The sequence below is a fragment of the Triplophysa rosa genome, linkage group LG17, assembly GCF_024868665.1.
Source record: "Triplophysa rosa linkage group LG17, Trosa_1v2, whole genome shotgun sequence".
In the NCBI taxonomy this organism is placed as follows: domain Eukaryota; kingdom Metazoa; phylum Chordata; class Actinopteri; order Cypriniformes; family Nemacheilidae; genus Triplophysa; species Triplophysa rosa.
The window spans coordinates 17619131-17637067 of NC_079906.1; the positions used below are offsets into that span (position 1 = coordinate 17619131).

General features: G+C 38.6%; 1 protein-coding gene across 2 annotated transcripts in view; it reads right to left on the bottom strand.

Annotated features, from left to right (window-relative positions):
* agbl4 (AGBL carboxypeptidase 4) overlaps positions 1-17937 on the bottom strand; it is a 287406-nt gene that overhangs the window by 179274 nt on the left and 90195 nt on the right. The gene's annotated exons all lie outside the window — the stretch shown is intronic.

Here is a 17937-nt window from a genome sequence, read left to right on the forward strand (position 1 = left end):
AAGACTGTGTGAACTTATAACACACGTGAGACAAAACTGCAGAAAGATGTGAGAGTTTGACTTTATTTCCTCAGAAAAACATGGATCTGTTAACATGATTTCTGTCGCACATAGAAATCACTACGGTGTGAATGAATCATGCTGGTGGAGGTGATAGTCTGGTTATGCAAAAAACCAACACAACGAAGAGATGAAGGGTTAAAGGGATAGTTCACCCAAAAAATAAAAATTCTGATATCAACCCTCGTGTGGTTCAAAACCTGTATGTGCCTCTTATTTTCTGTGGAACACAAAAGAAGATATTTTGAGAAATGTATCAGGTTTTGTGTGCATACAACTGAAGTCACCTGGGGTCCGTGTTGTTTGGTAACCAACATATTTTCAAAACAACTTCTTTTGTGTTCTGCATAAGAATAAGGTTGAGTAAACGGTAAAGGAATTTTTATTTTAGGGTGATGCTAAGACTACATGTCTGACATCTAACCTAGGCTTGCTGTAACACCCAAACCCTTTATCTAACTAACTTTATGAAGAATAAAGTACAGATAATGCTCATAATGATATGTCCACACTGTCAATGACTTTTTGTGATAAACCATATCAAATTCCCAATTAAGCCCAGGTGATAGAAGTCAACAGTGTGCGAATGCAATCCAATTACAACCTTTCTCTCTTTTTCTCAGTTCCTCTCTCTCTCTCTCTTCAGCAATCCCTCGTCCATCAGTGGCTGCAGTCACAGAAGATGGGGGATTGTGGTCGGCCTGAATCAGCCAGGGCTAAAATGACATTTAACTGATGTTCAGACGCGAGGCAGCTGCTGGAACGGCTAGATAAGACCATTGCTGCTGGCATTTCAATTACACTTTTACTGCCCTACACATCTGTTGCCAGCCTACTTTCAGTCTTTTTTCCCACAGGCAAATACGTCCCTATTCCACCACCTTTACATCGCAACACTCTTTCTTCTTTTTTGTACCTACCACAAAATTCAGATTGAATTCGCCAGGCTGTTTCTGGGGCTGTGGAATGTATTTCTGGGGTGGAGTTGGTTTTCACTCCAGTCAAAATGAATGATGAACGTGTGTGTCAACATCAGAATGCGACAGAGAAACTTCACACCCATTTAAAATGGGGATATTTAATGCATACTAAACTAAAAAAAAAAAAATTAAGGGAGGAAAAAAATGAATCAAATCAGGCCCCATGACTAACTTTGGCTTTGATAACAAATTGGATGACAACTTCCAACAGACACAAATGATTACGTCCTTCACAAATACAGCAGTGCATTAAACCGGTTTAATTTCATAATACCTAATTGTAATGATTTCTTGTCTGTTTTACTCACACAAATACCCAAACACACACAGACAAACATTCATTTCAGTCAACAGCATCTTTCAAGGGCGGATCCCATGAGGCCGTGCAAAAAGAGCAGTCGGCTGTCAAACAAGCTGCCCGGCGGAACAGAGCTCAGTACCTCCGTGAAGTTTAAAGGTGATTCCTTACACTTGACGTTGTCAGAATTGATTTGTATCATTCATACCTTTTAGCTGTAATATTCAAAGAAATGCTTCTCTCTCTCTCTCTCTCTCTCTCTCTTTCTGTGTCATTACATCCTACAGTGTCTTCATCACAATCAACAGGGGAGTTACTCAGAGGTAGAGTGGGGAGGGGTTAAATTGGACGCACATCTCATCTCAGGCTCATTAAGAGCTTTGTGTAAGAAAGAAAGAGAGCAAGTGCGCGCACACACAGGCACCGGTAGGCCCCTTTGCGCTAGTTAAGCCAGTGTATCCACACTCAGGAGTCATTTGGAGTTGGTTTCCCAAAGCAGCATGGCTCAGTGTAGAGCTGGTCATGGAGGAACTGTGAGAACTGAACATTTAATTAAAGATATAGAAAGACATTTTGATTCAGCCTGTCTGAGATGTCATTTCTATCAGGCATGTCAAGTTCTGGTACCGTAGCACTTCACTCACACAGGGACATGTTCACGTTCACCTCAAGCACTTTACTCTGGTCCACTTTGCACCTTATTCTGGACAAGACCCTCCCACAATTTTTTTTTTTGAGTAGGCATACTGTAAGATTAAAATAGGATAACAAAATGTGTGTGTGTGTGTGTGTGTGTGTATTTACAATGTATGTATATACACTATATAGAAAAAACTATTGGGGTGCTTCTAATGAACAGGTTTGTCTATTAGAATAATTTCCATGAGCACAAATCTACTGTATCTACAATACTACAGCATTTAAAGTGATAGTTCACCCAAAAATAAAAATTCTGTCATTGTTTACTCACCCTCTTGTCATTTCAAATCTGTATGACTTTCTTCCGCAGAACACAAAAGGAGATATTTTGAAGAATGTTGTTAACTGGCCCCCTTTCACTATTAGTTTTGTGTCCACAATAGAAGTGAATGGGGGCCAGTGCTGTTCGGTTACCAACTTTCTTTTAAATCTTCTTTTGTGTTCTGCGGAAGAGAGAAAGTCATAAAGGTTTGAAATGACAAGAGGGTGAGTAAATGATGAAGTTTCATTTTTGGGTGAACTATACCTTTATTGATATTCTAGAGAATTATGGGCTTTCAGTTCGGACAGGACCCTTTTCTTTTCCAACATGACAATACCTCAGTGCAAAAAGCAAGGTTTAAAACGAAATTACTGATTCAGTCTAGTGTGAAAGAACTTGACTAGTCTGCATAAAGTCCAGAACCCAGCTGAACACCTTTGGGCCAAACACTCGTCACCCAAACCCATCAATGACTAGTACACAATTTCAGAACAAAAAAATCCTTTCCAAAACGGTTGGGACAAAGATGGGAACAAAATTCTTTAATATGGTATTGTATGGTATAGCCTTAATATTTGTTTGATTAGAATTACTGGACTAGATGAACATGTTTATTAGAAGGGGGCAACCCAATACTTTTGTCCATATAGTGTATATTTATATACTGTATATATGCATGTGTGATTACAACATCTGTACAGAAAAAAACGACTATTTTAAAGACAGAAAACCAAAAAACCCTCAATAAATCTCTGACACAGTTTAGATGTTTACAGCAACTTTAACAAATCCAGCCATTTTGTTCTTCCTCACAGGCACACACATAATATCAACCTCTTTTTTTGTGTTTCTGGCGGACCTATTACAAGCCTGTGCATCCAACTCCTGCACCATAAAGCATATAAATTTACAAAGAATAGAAGGAAGAAGCAGAAAAATAATAATTTTAATGCAACGTTGCCCTAAACATTGCATTAAAACGCTGGAATAAATGTACTTATACAGCACATTTCTGTTACTATACCGTAACACAATAACAATGACAGTATATGTAGTATCAGCTGCTGTTGCTATGAAGTTTGTGGTTTGATAATTGACACAAAGATCTCATTAAACACAGATTCTGTGGGATTAAAAATAATCACAGATTCTGGGATTAAAAAGAATCCTCTTATTTATACAAGCCACAAACACACGCACTAACACACACACCTGGTCCAAAGCAACAGGTCTACTGTATGTCAATAACAAGCGGCTCAGTAAAGCACAGGTGAACAGAACTAATGATTTCGACTCTGTTAGGAGAGAAAGAGCAACAAAAAGATAAAAAGGCCGCCAACCACCAATGACCTACCCCAGTGCTCCTGAACAGAAATAGCTGGATGTCAAACAGTGTTTGGGGCGAACGATGTCTTTTGATACTGATCGATCTGCAGACGGACATGCTCTGGGGAAAACACTGCTGAAATATTTAAGAGACTTGTCTAAATAGAGGGAGACATAAATAATGTACTTTGCCCTCTGTTAGTCATGTTCTTTCTAAAAGGCATTGATGCGGATATATTATCTTAATAACACTGAATAATGCAACACGCAGTAGTCCATATAAAATACAGTGTCACGTGACACTATGGCAAGGGTTAAATATAAAGTGAATTGAGTCGTATATACAATACAAACTATCAATATTTACAACCTTATGAATAATAATGTTCAGTGTAATAATGAAAGGAACTGAGATTGAATTAAAGCAAACAGTGAATGAATGCAGACTAAAGCACTCAATTATGAATCTAAGGTCTCTAGCACTATAGATATATCCATCACATTGCTTGAGATGCTGATCGTGTTGGGGCAGCAATGACTTAATAACTTTGAAAACACTTTGAAATAAGTTATAGCAATAAAATGTACAAAAAATATGGTGCATAAAGAATTTCTGAGACCACACAGTACATGACACAATTAAAAATGAATACAGCACTAGTACATCTTAAAGGCTTTTTAAAAATAACAAATATTTGGGTGTTGGGTCATGACAATGACTTAAGAAATATAATTTAGTATATTACTTTGTATTATTATCAATTTGGTTGAAATTCAAATTGCGTACTATACATAAAAATCTTAGGAAAACTTTCAAACTTTCTGAATTTTCAGTGGCAAAAATTTAAGAGAAAATGCTCCAAACATTCAATTCTATAAACATGAATAGACAAATGAATGGATAGAAGAAGGAAATAATACATAAATGAATAAATATATTAAATAAATGAATGGATATTACTAAACACTATTTGAAGTTTAAGTTTGTTCGCCAAAAAATTTAAATTCCGTCATTATTTACTCATTTACAGATGGACTGTAGGCCATCAATAGCCAGTTTCAACAAACCCCTTAAGTTATGAAACCCTTACATATCAATACAATCACAACAAAGAATTTCTTAACTTAAGACTCCTGTTGTAACAATGTCAAAGTGAACGTTGCACCTGTCCTCAATGCACTTTAAAAATGAAAAGTCCAAATCTAATTTAGTTTCAATGACACATCATGAGAAAGGAGAGAGCGGACACATTTGACAGACTGACAACTGGCACGCCTCAAGTACTCCGCAATGCCATTAAAAGTCAGCTTTTAAATTCCTCCTTAAAAAAAAAAAGTATTCAAAAACTCTTATATCAGATAACAGAAAACTCAGACAGGCATTGGTGAAGCTGCAGGCATGTAGACCTTTTGTTTGGTTGAGGCATTCAGCCTTTTGTGCAGGATTATTTAATTCCGCCGGAAAACTAGGAAGTGTGCGCTTTTGGCGTATTCAGTGAAAAGGCAATTGCAATCTACCTTTATATTGTGTGGCAGCAACACGTGGTTCTAACATGTTTAATTAGGTCTCTCCATCGCCTTTGACTGACGGTCCAGGAAAACACATCAGACACAATGCAAAAGGTCACAGTCACTCACACAATGGTGCTTGGAGAGCATTAAAGGCATTCCATTAACCTACTGACGGTTTCGCGAGCAGCTATGAGGGAAAGACCTCTGTATACGTGTTTGTAATGTTGAACCTGACGGTGTTGCTTATGTGCATGTCACTGTATTTAACAAGCAATGAATCACTGTTACACATCAACTTACATTTACCAGAATGAACAGAGGTAGAGTCAGAATCTGTTTGAAGTATGCCACTAATCTATCAGAGGTGTGGCTAGGGACCGCTCACCCACAAAAAAATCTGTTAAATTGATGTTTTATTAAATATTGGCTATCTAGAATTGTGATTGGCTATTTAAGTGCCACACCCGGAATAGGTGTGGTCCGGAATGTTTAAAACCCATACGCACCAAGAACAATAACACCACCATAAAGTTTTGAAACAGTTTGCCAGGCTGCATTTTTCTTTCATCGAAAAGAAGTTTATCTACTTTTACTTAATGAATCTAAATGAGCCAACTGTTCACCAGCTAAGAAGCCGAACTGAAAACACAATGACACATACAGTAAGTGTCAGTTACATTATTGAAGTGTGACAACAGAAACACTTAACATAACATATGTTCATGTAGCTCAGCTGCTGTTTGATTCCAAGGGGAAACGCATACTGATACAACTGTATAACCTGAGCGAGCTGCAAATCGCATAAAAAGTGCCTCATAAATACTTAAAAACATAAGTGTAAAACAAAGAGTTAAGTCATTGCTATTAGCTTAAAGGAACCCTTCACCCAAAAATGAAAATTCGGTCATGATTTACTCGCCCTCAAGTTTTGCCAAACCTGTATAATCTGTTGAACACAAAGAAAGATATTTGGAAGAATGTTAGCAACTGACATTTCTGGGGCACCATTGACTACCATAGTAGAAAAATTACAACGGTGGTCAAAGGTGCCCCAGAACGGTTTGCTTTCCTACATTCTTCAAAATATCTTATTTTGTGTTCAACAGAACAAAACAATTATACACCTTTTTTTCCTATGATGTCCCAGAAATGTCAGTTGCTAACATTCTTCCAAATATCTTTCTCTGTGTTCATCGGAACAAAGAAATGTATGCAGATTTGGAACAACTTGAGGGTGAGTAAATGAAGACAGAATTTTCATGTTTGGGTAAACTATCCCTTTAAACTGTTGTCCATAATAGTTGTACTTGTCCTTCTTCACTCAACAAAAACACACACAGCTAATATTAGGCCAGGGCACTCGGTCCTGCACTGTAACCACATAACAAAATTGCAGTGCCACAACCTCTCACTCAGGATCAAACAAATACATAAACAAAACTAAACATTGCTGCCATCTAAAAGCTCCTCCTATCTAAAATGACTTTCTGTCTCTCTCTCTCTCGTCGCTTGGGGTCCTCCGTCAAGTAAGTGGCGACAGAGAGGTGAAATTGTCAAAAGTGATGGATGACTATCAACCTTCTGCGCTCCTCTCTTCAGTCCTCAGAGATTTACAGAGCTGCTGACTATCAGGCATGAAAACCAATCTCTTTCTCCATTTCTATCCTTCCCTATATCTCTTCCACACTCTCTCCATCTTCCGTCTCTCTTCTATCTATTCATCTAACTCTATTATCTTAAACCATTTCATTCACTTCTGACAGATTTTGAGAACGCCATCTATCTATGCAGCCAATCGGCTCCCGCCGCTGGGTAGTTCGGCGGACGCGGTCTTCTCAGGTGCGGACGTAAATCGCACGGTCCATGACAAGCGTTCTGCCTCCCGTCCTCTCCTCCCAACAGGACGAGGAGGGGAACGTGTGCACGTCTAAATGTCGCAATTATAACATCACAAAGGGTGGCACTGTAGGCTAATTGTGCTCTCGAAATAGTAATGGCTTTATTATCACAACTATTTTGGTGAGTGTAATGATAGTTAGGAGGCATTATGGTAATGCAATTAAACACTAGCATTATTGTTCCAGACCTTTTAATTGGGGGGATCTCACAGGGCACCCTGTTTAAATATACTCAATGATACATTTAACCGGCCCTTCGGTGAAAAAGCAAGGGACACGGGGGGACTGAAGATTAATATGGGTTAAATAAAAACAAACAAATGAAAAACAAACAAATGAAAAACAAACAGCCGTTACTGCCCCTAGGTTCACACTAATCAAAACAATACTACTTCTGCAATATAACTTGGATTTATAAAAGTTGTCCAATAATTATGAATAACAATAATAATAATTTACATTCTATGCTTAATACACAAATGAATACAGATAAGACAATAAATTCTGAAGAATTGTCTCTTAAATTGCATCACATTTAAATTTAAAATGCATTTTATAAACTGCAATATAATATACATAACTATGTGTTCAGAGGTGTCACCGAGTTACGGTTTCAGCAGACATTCCTGCAGACATGCATGTGCCACATGTTATAATGATATGTAAATGTTATTCAAATTGACATCCAATCGACTGTAGTGAGCCTGTGGGAGTGACCTTAGACTTTTGAAGAGCGGTTTGAGAGAAATGGCTATTGGCAGGAGTTGCCCTTTGCTGCACATCAGAGAGCGTTCTTGTGGTCTGTCTTACGCCGGTAAAAACGAAGATTTGGGTTAAATCGAGCGTTTGCTCAAGATCAGCATTAAATCGCCTAAATGCCATCGAAAAATGTTACCCTGACCTCTTCTCGTGGTCGTGCAGTCTTCCCCAGGTTAATCAGATATGTTCATGTTTGGCTTTCATATTTCACGGCTCATGAAATTCTAATGGATTCCACTGAAGAAACGCAACTTTCCATGGTAGTGTAATGTTCTCGTGTTTCCGCCTTGTTACATTCTTTTATTATTTATTTATATTGTGTTTGTTTTTGTTTTTCTATTTTTACGCCACAGGACAAGACGGGGCGTGATTACCCGGCATGCCAGCAGCACGTTGAGCAAATTTAGACTGGAGTGAGAACTAAACTACAAAGGCTTTGCACAAACACACATACAAACACACACACACACACACACACCTTTTATGGAACATACACACTTGGGCTGACATGCTGAAGCTAACTGCTTTCAGAAGTTATTTTTAGCAGCTTCTCTCTCGCTGCGGCCATTCTCTGTCAGTAGAGTCCATTGGGGCAGCACTGCGCAAGACAAAATGAACGACAGAAGGCGAGAAAAAGCGAAAAAGAGAGATGGGGGAAAGAACCGACAAAATGTCTGATGTTCCAACAAACAGGAATCCTCAGTTGAACTGAGGGTGAAACGCTCAGACCGTTCTGCACACTGACCCACTGCTCTGAATTGCTCTTTAAATGTTAAACTTTAAGTGCCCACCTCCACCGGGCCAGCAGCCAATCACACAGCGGGTATGGCAGATGGGCAGCTTGGAGAGCAAATGTGGCGCTGGCTTCATTGCGTGTTGTTCTTTTACAGGATGATAAGGTCAAATGCTTTTTTCCTGCCTTTTTTTCCAAAAGTCTGCCACCGCTGAGGTGTTCGGCAAGCGCACAAAAAATTACCACGGGCTTGTGAGAGTCAATATGTTACTCAGCTTTCTTCTCGATCTTCTATAATTACAATACAGCCCCCTGGTTAGAGTTGACATGGTGCCAAAAATCCCCCACAGGCTGGAGAATGAGTCACGGAGAGATACATTTTGCAACAAAACCTGTGTGTACGTGTGAGAGACTATGACTGCTGCTCTCATGGACAGTTCATGCTGTCAGCAGCTATTCTCTAATATTTTAAACGTCCAAATGAATATCCAGATTTTATGAAGAATGAGACGCACGTGGGGTTGTTTGGGGAGAGGGGGATTCCTGTGATCGTGGGGCTCCTGGCTTTTGACCCCGACCGTTCTGTAGTGGAGGATGATAGATTTAGCCTTCTGTCCTGCTGCTGTTGGCCCATCAACACTAGCTGAAATGAGAAAATTGAAGTGGGGCAGTGTTATTGCCTCTGAGCCTCTAGAGGCTGATGCATCGTGAGGTGGATAGACTGATGGAGAGAGAGTAAGAGGGGTAAATAATGGTACAACATTGTTACTCAAACCCATTTTCGCTATGTACTGCCATCCATTCACCTTGGAAATGCCACAAATCTAAATAACACATGAACGAATGGAGTTTTGAACGAACCAGCGAAACGAGAGAGGTCAGAAGCCCCCGCTCACACGGCACCCCAAACCTCCAAAGGCCCCTGACAGCAGTGCTGCGTCGGCAGGAAGTGATGTCACAGGTCAGTGTTTTTCATTTGGAACGCTCCTGGGGATACGGGCGACCGCTCAGCCATGCCGTTTCAGCAGCGGTGATGGAGGGAGGCTTGGCGCAAGTGTCTCCGCAGAATATCAATCTGCTGTGTCTAACCATCTCACCCCTTAGCTAACAACCTTATTAATTAATCAGCGCTGAACTGACGCCCCTATTTTCTCCCCTCCTCGGCTGCTTGTCTTTAACCCCTCCCTTGTCCTTCCATCCCCACCGGCGAGAGCGTTTTGTACGTGTGAGGTGAGCTCTACCCCCATCTGTGGTTGCGGTACAGTTTGGCAGTGTGGGGTTTTGATTGAGGGGCGGTATAAAAGCAATCTTCCAGACCTGGGGAGGGAGAGAAGGATGGTGGGGAAGAGAGAGAGCGGGCGAGCGACACTCATTTTCCTGCACATTGCACGTCTTGCTGCCTGCCTGCCGGGGCCTGCGTTTGACATAGCACATAGTTTATTATGGCGACTGCTATCGGCTCGCAGGCGAGTCTCTGCTCGGAATGAAAACAGCAAAGTAAAGCCCCATTCGGGGCATCTGGTGTCTCTGACAACCGTACAAACCAAGACAAAGGACAGCGAGAAAGAGATACAGAGAAATGGATGAGAGATGGATAATCAGCTCGGCTCCGCCACCTTGGCAACACGGCGGAGTATTCGATAGCTTTTACATGCGTGGCAATGCATCACGCCGAGCGCAACAGTCGCTCTGTTTACTAAACGCATAAAGGTGTTAATGCGCAGGCTAACCTTTGGAAAGTCACTCAGAAATAGAAGCCATGCCGTTGCCCGCACTTGAGTGATTAAACTCGGATAAGCGGGGAAAACAGCACGCCCGCCATCGATTCATGCTAAACAAATCAATATACACAAAACATGCAAAGACATATGCAGAAATCAGATAAATATGCTTATCATACAAAGAGAGGACAATATTAATATTTAAAGATACACAAACAACTGATATCTATTTTATTGTCACTTTTAATGTCATATAACGTTGAAATCCCAAGCATAGCATGAGTTCAGCAAGGACTGTTCTCATTTCTGAAAACAAGTGAAGGCCTGACAAACAGCAGGGGTGCGAGGGATTTCAAGACTGCATACAGTTGTTTTGGGGGCTTTATTAAAATGAGGTATTTTGAAATGGCTAAAAGCTACTCTTTAACTAAACAAAAGTACGAAGTCTACAGAGCAAAGTATGCAGCCCTTGCTCTTTTAAACATGTCCCATTGGTTTGATTAAGGACAGAGGGAATGTTGTATGCTGTTTTTTAAATTCCACAGACAGGTACCAGTGGAATACAAAGAAATGCTGGCAGCCAATTTAATAGCGTAAAATACTTTAAATTAAGTTATGGTTAAAAGACAAAATGTGAAATATTATAGTCACTACTCATCATGATTTAATTGAACTATCAGTAGTATGCTGTTTCTCCATCTAAATGGCCTTTGAGAAGAAAGGCAGCAAAATTAAATGTAAGCCTATGAAAATGTAACTGGGATGTTGAATAATGCACAAAAAGATGACCAACAATGACCAATTTAGAAAGTATAACAATAGCTAAGGATATGCATACATGCAGTACATGTGTCCCTGGTGTGACACAGCAAAAATGTGAAAACAATCTGTTATTAACATATTATTTTAAATGATTAAGATTCATATTTATAATATAAAATAACAATGACGATTAATCTCTCTAATGCTATTTTTTTCTACCCACAAACATACAGACATATTCATCCTTAATTATTGCTAAACTTTCCAAATTGGTCATTTTTATCATGCATGTTGATCAGCGGATTGTGATAGTCCTTAAAAATAAATCCATTCATTCTACCACTTAAGTGCTATTGACAGATATCATCAACTCGCAGCCATTTTTTTCTAAATGACGCCACCTGAAACTGTTAAAAACACTTCACTGCAAACAGTGTATAATATCATCTCCATCTGCCATACTCATACTAATTCTCATATTCAACAATATTTTGTCCATTAGTTAATTGACTAAAAACATTCTGGAGAATGACTGTGTGTGCCGAGCTCCTTTAGAGCTTCGCATTTGCACAAGAACAACTTCAATGTTACGGTCTAATATTGATTAAACTATAAAAGGAAAGGCAGGTTCTGGGGCTGGATTACCGTCATCATATTACTACGGTAAGAGTTGCACATGAGATCGCTAATGGTGTCTCTAACACACGCTGCAGGGAAGGTCAGAGATGAGATCTGGGATAAGCAGGAGAAACACACATTAATGTTTTTAGTCTACAGGCTAGTGTTTCATCCAGCTGGCTCTGAGCACATAGCTAACCAGGATCAATTCAATAACAGGGCAGATAATTACAATATCAGAAATGTCTGTATTAAAGGCAGCCGGTATGGAAAGATGTCATAGCTAATGAAATCTGTTAACCCTTAAAAGATGAATACAAGATTTGGCAACAATAAGGGCGGACTGATGTGCTGGGCCAGTTTTTGTGCCGGGCCAAAATTGTGAGAATGATTTGTGATAGAACCTTAAAATGACAGACTTCCTTAAAATACACAAACTGAAAATGTCCAAACAAATTCTCTTGCCGTACTGATGTTTTAGGTTATCAAACATAATGATATCCAAGCAAGCATCAGCTACCAACTAAATGTGTGTGCATGAGTAATAAAGAAAGTGAGAGAGAGAGTGTAAGAGTGAGATAGATTGAAAGGTAATTCAAATGCAGAGGAAAACCCATAAAGATGATAGACTGAATATCATTTCATGAGATCAGATTAATTAATCGAGTACATGGCACAGCGCTTATAAAACAGGAAAACATCAGTAAATACTCCAACATGATGGGTGGAATTTAAAAGAAAGAAAGAAAGAAAGACAATGGGCATTATCAAAAGGAATGCTGATATGTGGGTTGCCATAGTGAATGTGGAAGGTGTGCCATTCATGGTGATAATCAGAGACATGGCTAAGTGTAGCTGTCATGAGAACACGGCAAGAGAGGAAGAACCACCAGCTCAGATGCCTCTCTGACTGCTAAATAGGACGGATGGGAAACCGACTGCCTCTGAATAAAAGTGCTAAACATTCAGTCATCAGCAACCATGAAACAATCTGCTTTTGGCACCTGCATCACCTTTAACATGCAGATTTAAGTTTATTTATCGGCTTAAACATTTACACACTGTCAATAAGCATCTGACCTTAAAATGTAAAAATATGACTTAAATATGAAAAATATGACTAACAGTGAGGTGACATGTCAGTACCACATGTCAAAATGCACCTGGATGGTCTTAAGAAGTGTTATGGGTCCAATTTATTTAATGGGAATCATTCAATATCAGCCTACGAAGGGATTATATCATAGCTGACTGCTCATTTCCTCAGGATACCCTGTGTGTGTTCGTATAGTTCTGCATTATAACTGCTGATCCATATGCACACACATGCGCACACACGCAGCAGTTTCAGATACACCCAGCGATGAACATATGCTGAGTGATGCATGTGTTCAACTTTTGAATTGGAACAGGACTTTTTGAGGATGATCTCAGATTTGGCTTTACTAAGATGTGAATTTAAATCCAGTGTGTAGTACAAGATTTCATATCTCGGCACATATTGCAGTTTTTAGCATCGATTTAAACATCTGATTTAAAGGCGCAGTTCTCGAAAATCAGCGGCCACTAGCTTTGTATTATAGTTTTGCAACGAATCTCTGAGTCATTTGCCCACCCCTCCCTTTCGAATTACGACGGAGGCCGCAACAGTAAAAAAGGACGACATCCTGAGACAGCGGATAGTAGTGATACAAGCAGGTAAGGCAATATATTAACGTAATTAATCATTTAACATGTATTCTATTGCGAAAGTTACTGTTACAATTCTATAATTAGATATATTTCTTGCGTGCTATCTAGTACACACTGAGAGTAGTGAAGTAACTAAAGTTAGCTAATCATAAATAGCAACGCTGTTCAAAGCGTTTGATCTGTCAGCGACATAGGCAGTTAGGTGTAAGTTAGTAGACGTTTGTCTCCCCCTTTGTAAAGTCAGGAACAACCGGAGTATGTACCGCAGGGACGGAAAAACATTATTATTCGGAGGTTATATGGCCATTTGTATAAAATGCTAACGTGACCGTTTCAACAAAACAGTTGTTTGGTAAACATTGAAAAAGTGGAAACATTGAAAATGTTGAATTATCTTACCAGTCTAGCAGAAAACAGGCGACTTCGGTGTCGCCTTGAAAACATTTGTCTTTCAACAGTGCCTTCCATCTGGTAATAGATACACCGATGTTTATCCTGGATTTCTGCCGCCGTTTGTCTCTAATTCGTCTGGCAGCATCACGTTTGCGCTTCTTTGACGACGGAGATTCACGCTCTGTCAGCGCTTGTGCACAATACGCATGGTCCTCCATTTTATCAAAACTTCTAAGACAGAACAATCAATTGCTTCAGCTAGACGACGACTACTCCTCCTCTCCGTACTACGACTTACTACTTTGTGCGTCTTCAACTCAGTGATGACGCAAGCTGCGTCTAAAAACACACACGAAGACCAACATATACGAAACGCGCTCTGTAGAGCTGTTTGTCCGTTAGAGCTTACTGTACAAAACATGGCTGCGCAACATAACAAATTCGATGTAGATAGGCCCGCTCCCTATGTAGATACAACTGGTTTATTCTAAGGTAATAAAAACATAACTTTTCATTACGTAAGGTTTTTATACACATCTAAAGACACAGTTTTGTATGTTATATTGCATTTCTGTTAACAGATCATACAAAACATCCCGCACTGTACCTTTAAAGGACACATGTATGGAACTTAATAGCATCTAAAGGTGAGGTTGCGAATTGCAGCCAACGGCTCACTCCGCACTACGGTGGCTGACACAGAAATAAGACATTTCCGCTGCTTTGCCGAAGGAGATAACAGGTTTATGAAACACTCTGTAGAGCAGTTTGTCTTTTTAGGGCTACTGTAGAAACAACATGGTGAATTCCATGTAAGGTGACTGGCGGTGTATGTAGACAGAAATAGCTCATTGAAGGTAATAAAAACATAAAGCTTCATTATATAAGGTCTTTATACACCTCTGAAGACATAGTTATGTATATTATATTGCATTTCAGCCAATAGATTCTCCAAAAAATTAAACTTTCAAAGTATAATTTAGGAGACCTTAAAAACAAATAGTTGAAACATTAACTTATTTGTTTGCTATGTGGTATCACCTCAAAAATGAATCAAATGAATAAAATTAATTGGATATGTGGACAACAAAGAACAATAAAGATATTGGACTTTTAATGCCAATTCTGAAGCCACAGTTCTATTGTTTACCTCAGTAAACTGCAAAAAAGCACTTTTCTTTAGAAACACATTTCACAATCTTATTTAGACTTTGCATTTCATAGCCACCCAATTGTAGCATCCAAAACAGCCTGCAATTCCACACTTGATTCGTAAATTCAATACTTAATTAAATGAGCCAGATAAAATCATAAATACATTAGGAAAATAAATCACATCAATTTACTTTAGCATTTCAAGGTCTGCTGTTTTTTTATATTCTCTTCTCCAAAACCTATTTAATTGTAAATGTAGCTTACTGTTTTCAAGGTTGTGTGGTAATATGTCGTGAAATTTTCTCTGCCTACATTTTCCAGCGGCACACATCTAGAGGTTACCGCCACCATTATCTCTCTACTCTGTTAATGTTCTGATGGGGACTGTATCCAATTTAAAGACAGCATGACCTAAGGAAACTTTATTAACACTGGAAAAAGATGCATGATAAAGGTATGAATGCTGAATGCGAATAACTGAATAACAGTTATTGATTATATAAAAGCATATTTCAAAATAGCATCAACTCTTCAAACATATGCATTCACATAAGCTCTCTTGAAAGAGAACAGAGAAAAATCTAGGAAGTAAATTCTGAATCACAAGCCAGCACTAAAATCACACTTCTAATCTATAGAATTTTTGAAAGCCAGATATGAAAATGCTTTAAAAAATGTAACTGAAAGAACTTTAACAACTGTGTAAACAATTTAGAATGAGCCTTTTTAACCCAAAAAATATATACAGCATATATTGTATATATATATATATATGTATATATATATATATACACACGTTACATTACATTATAGGTTCTTCATATCAGTTTGTATTCTTGTTCTTTATGAGCTAGACATATTTTAAAGTTGTCTGAGGGCATCAGTTAACCTTTTTTAATTCAACACTCATGCGTCTCACGTTCACATTTAATATTAGGAATTTCTTTTTAGATCTATAGGTCTTTTGATAAAAAAAGCATCACACAACTTGCTTGTTCAAAAAAAGCAAGGGTGGCAGAGACACAAACTTCTCCAAAGTTTGGGTCAAGGTGATCCATTGGTCAATAGAGCTGAAGAGCAGCGTGGAGCGGGACGGCGAAGCGCGTGTCGAGAGCGGCTTCACCTTTGATAGAGGCGAACAAAAGCGCAGAGCGAGGGGTGTCGCTGCGATGGACTTTAGCTTGATTAAATGGTCAGTGAGTCGGAAAACAACCCTGATGTGATCTGTGACCCCGGGCCAAAATCTTTTTACGGAAAGGATTAAATGAAAACACCTTCAAAAGGAGCCACGGGGACAAAGTCAAGACAGCTTCTCTGGAGAGGAAAAAACGGGAAAACACAGACGTGGGTTGCAAAACTCACAATATCAAAACAAAAAATTTGACTGTAGGGATAAAACTGCAGTTTAACTTTTTTTTGGTTAAAAAGTAACAACAACTGTTGAGCAAGTACATAAAAATCCCTTTACTTTAGCCCAGTTTGTAACGGTAATTATTTAAAGGGACAGTTTACCCCTCCCAATAAAAAATTCTGCCTTCATTTACTCACCCTCAAGTTGTTCCAGATCTGTATAAATGTCTTTGTTGTGATGAACACAGAGACCGTTTTTCCTACCATTGAAGGAAAAATTACAATGGTAGTCAAAAGTGCCCCCTAACAGTTTGCTTTCCTACATTCTTCAAAATATCTTCTTTTGTGTTCAACAGAACAAAGACATTTATAAAGCAATATGGTAGTCAATGATGGCCAAGAACTGTTTTGTTAGAAGCATTCTACCAAATATCTTTCTCTGTGTTCATCAGAACAAAGACATGTATACAGATTTGGAACAACTTGATGACAGAAGTTTTATTTTTGGGTGAACTGCCCCTTTAAGTTTAGAAAGTAACCTACGATTTTATGTTCCAAACAGATGGCGATATAGATGTAACAGCACAACTTCAAGTGTGATTTTGCAATGGTTACTGTGACGGAGTAAAACAAAACACTGCTATTGGTGTGCCTCTTCAACTGGAACAAACTGTTGTTCATTGACTGTTGTAGCTGAAGTACTTCCAATGTTGTGGATTAAAAAACCTATAACATATGACATTGCAATGTTTCTGGTCTACAGAGTTGACGTCATGCACGAGCAAAGGAAAAAAGACAGATATATCTATTAAAGTAGATAATAATCTGCTCTTGAACTATCTTTAAGGACATCTCATCAAGGTTGTTGTCAGATAGAAAATATAAGCAGTCACCTCTCCAAGAGTTTTTTTTCCACTGACAGAGAGAGGGAGAATTTATCATCACAGGAATTTCAGCAGCTGCAGCAATTCATTTACTAATGCGAGAGTAGCAACAATCTCATTTAGTAAATCAGATTCATGAAGGCACACACACTGAACATTCATTCATTTCTGCTTGGATGCTAATGCTGCGAGGAATCTTTCCAACAGATACGGCACACAGAGGTCTGCCATAAGGAAGTAATTTAAATCACACTTCATTTCTTTATCTTTTTTGTTACTTTGGAAGAGAAGGAAGCATTTTCTTCAAACATGGTTCAATTTGTTGTCTTGTGACTTGTCTAAAAGCATTTGAGCCGCACATCGATATGGTTATTGTTGTGAGAACAATCAGTCATGCCATAAATTAGTATCTATCATAAAATTAAACAAGCATGACATAGTTTTAAATTGATTAATCTTACAAAGTTGATTTTGGCCTGGTCCACCTCAAAGGTAACTTGACTGAGGAAACGGTTTCTTTTCATTTATTAACTTGGATTATTTATATAATACTTATGTATTCAAATATAAAGACTAAAATATATTTTGTGTGTCTAAATTTCTGAAATGTTGCTTGAACGTGTCACAGAAAAACGTGTTGACCTATATTTTTGTTACAGTTGTCCAAAAATTGCCAACCTCTCACAAAATGAATAGTAAATAAGAGGTCAAACATAACGTTGATTTTTATCTGAGGTTGACAAGCAACATTTTCCGAAGGTCATTAATATTTCAATCTGATCTTATACAGTTTCTGTAAGGCCCAAATTCCCTACCACTCGCTGTATTCTGAGAT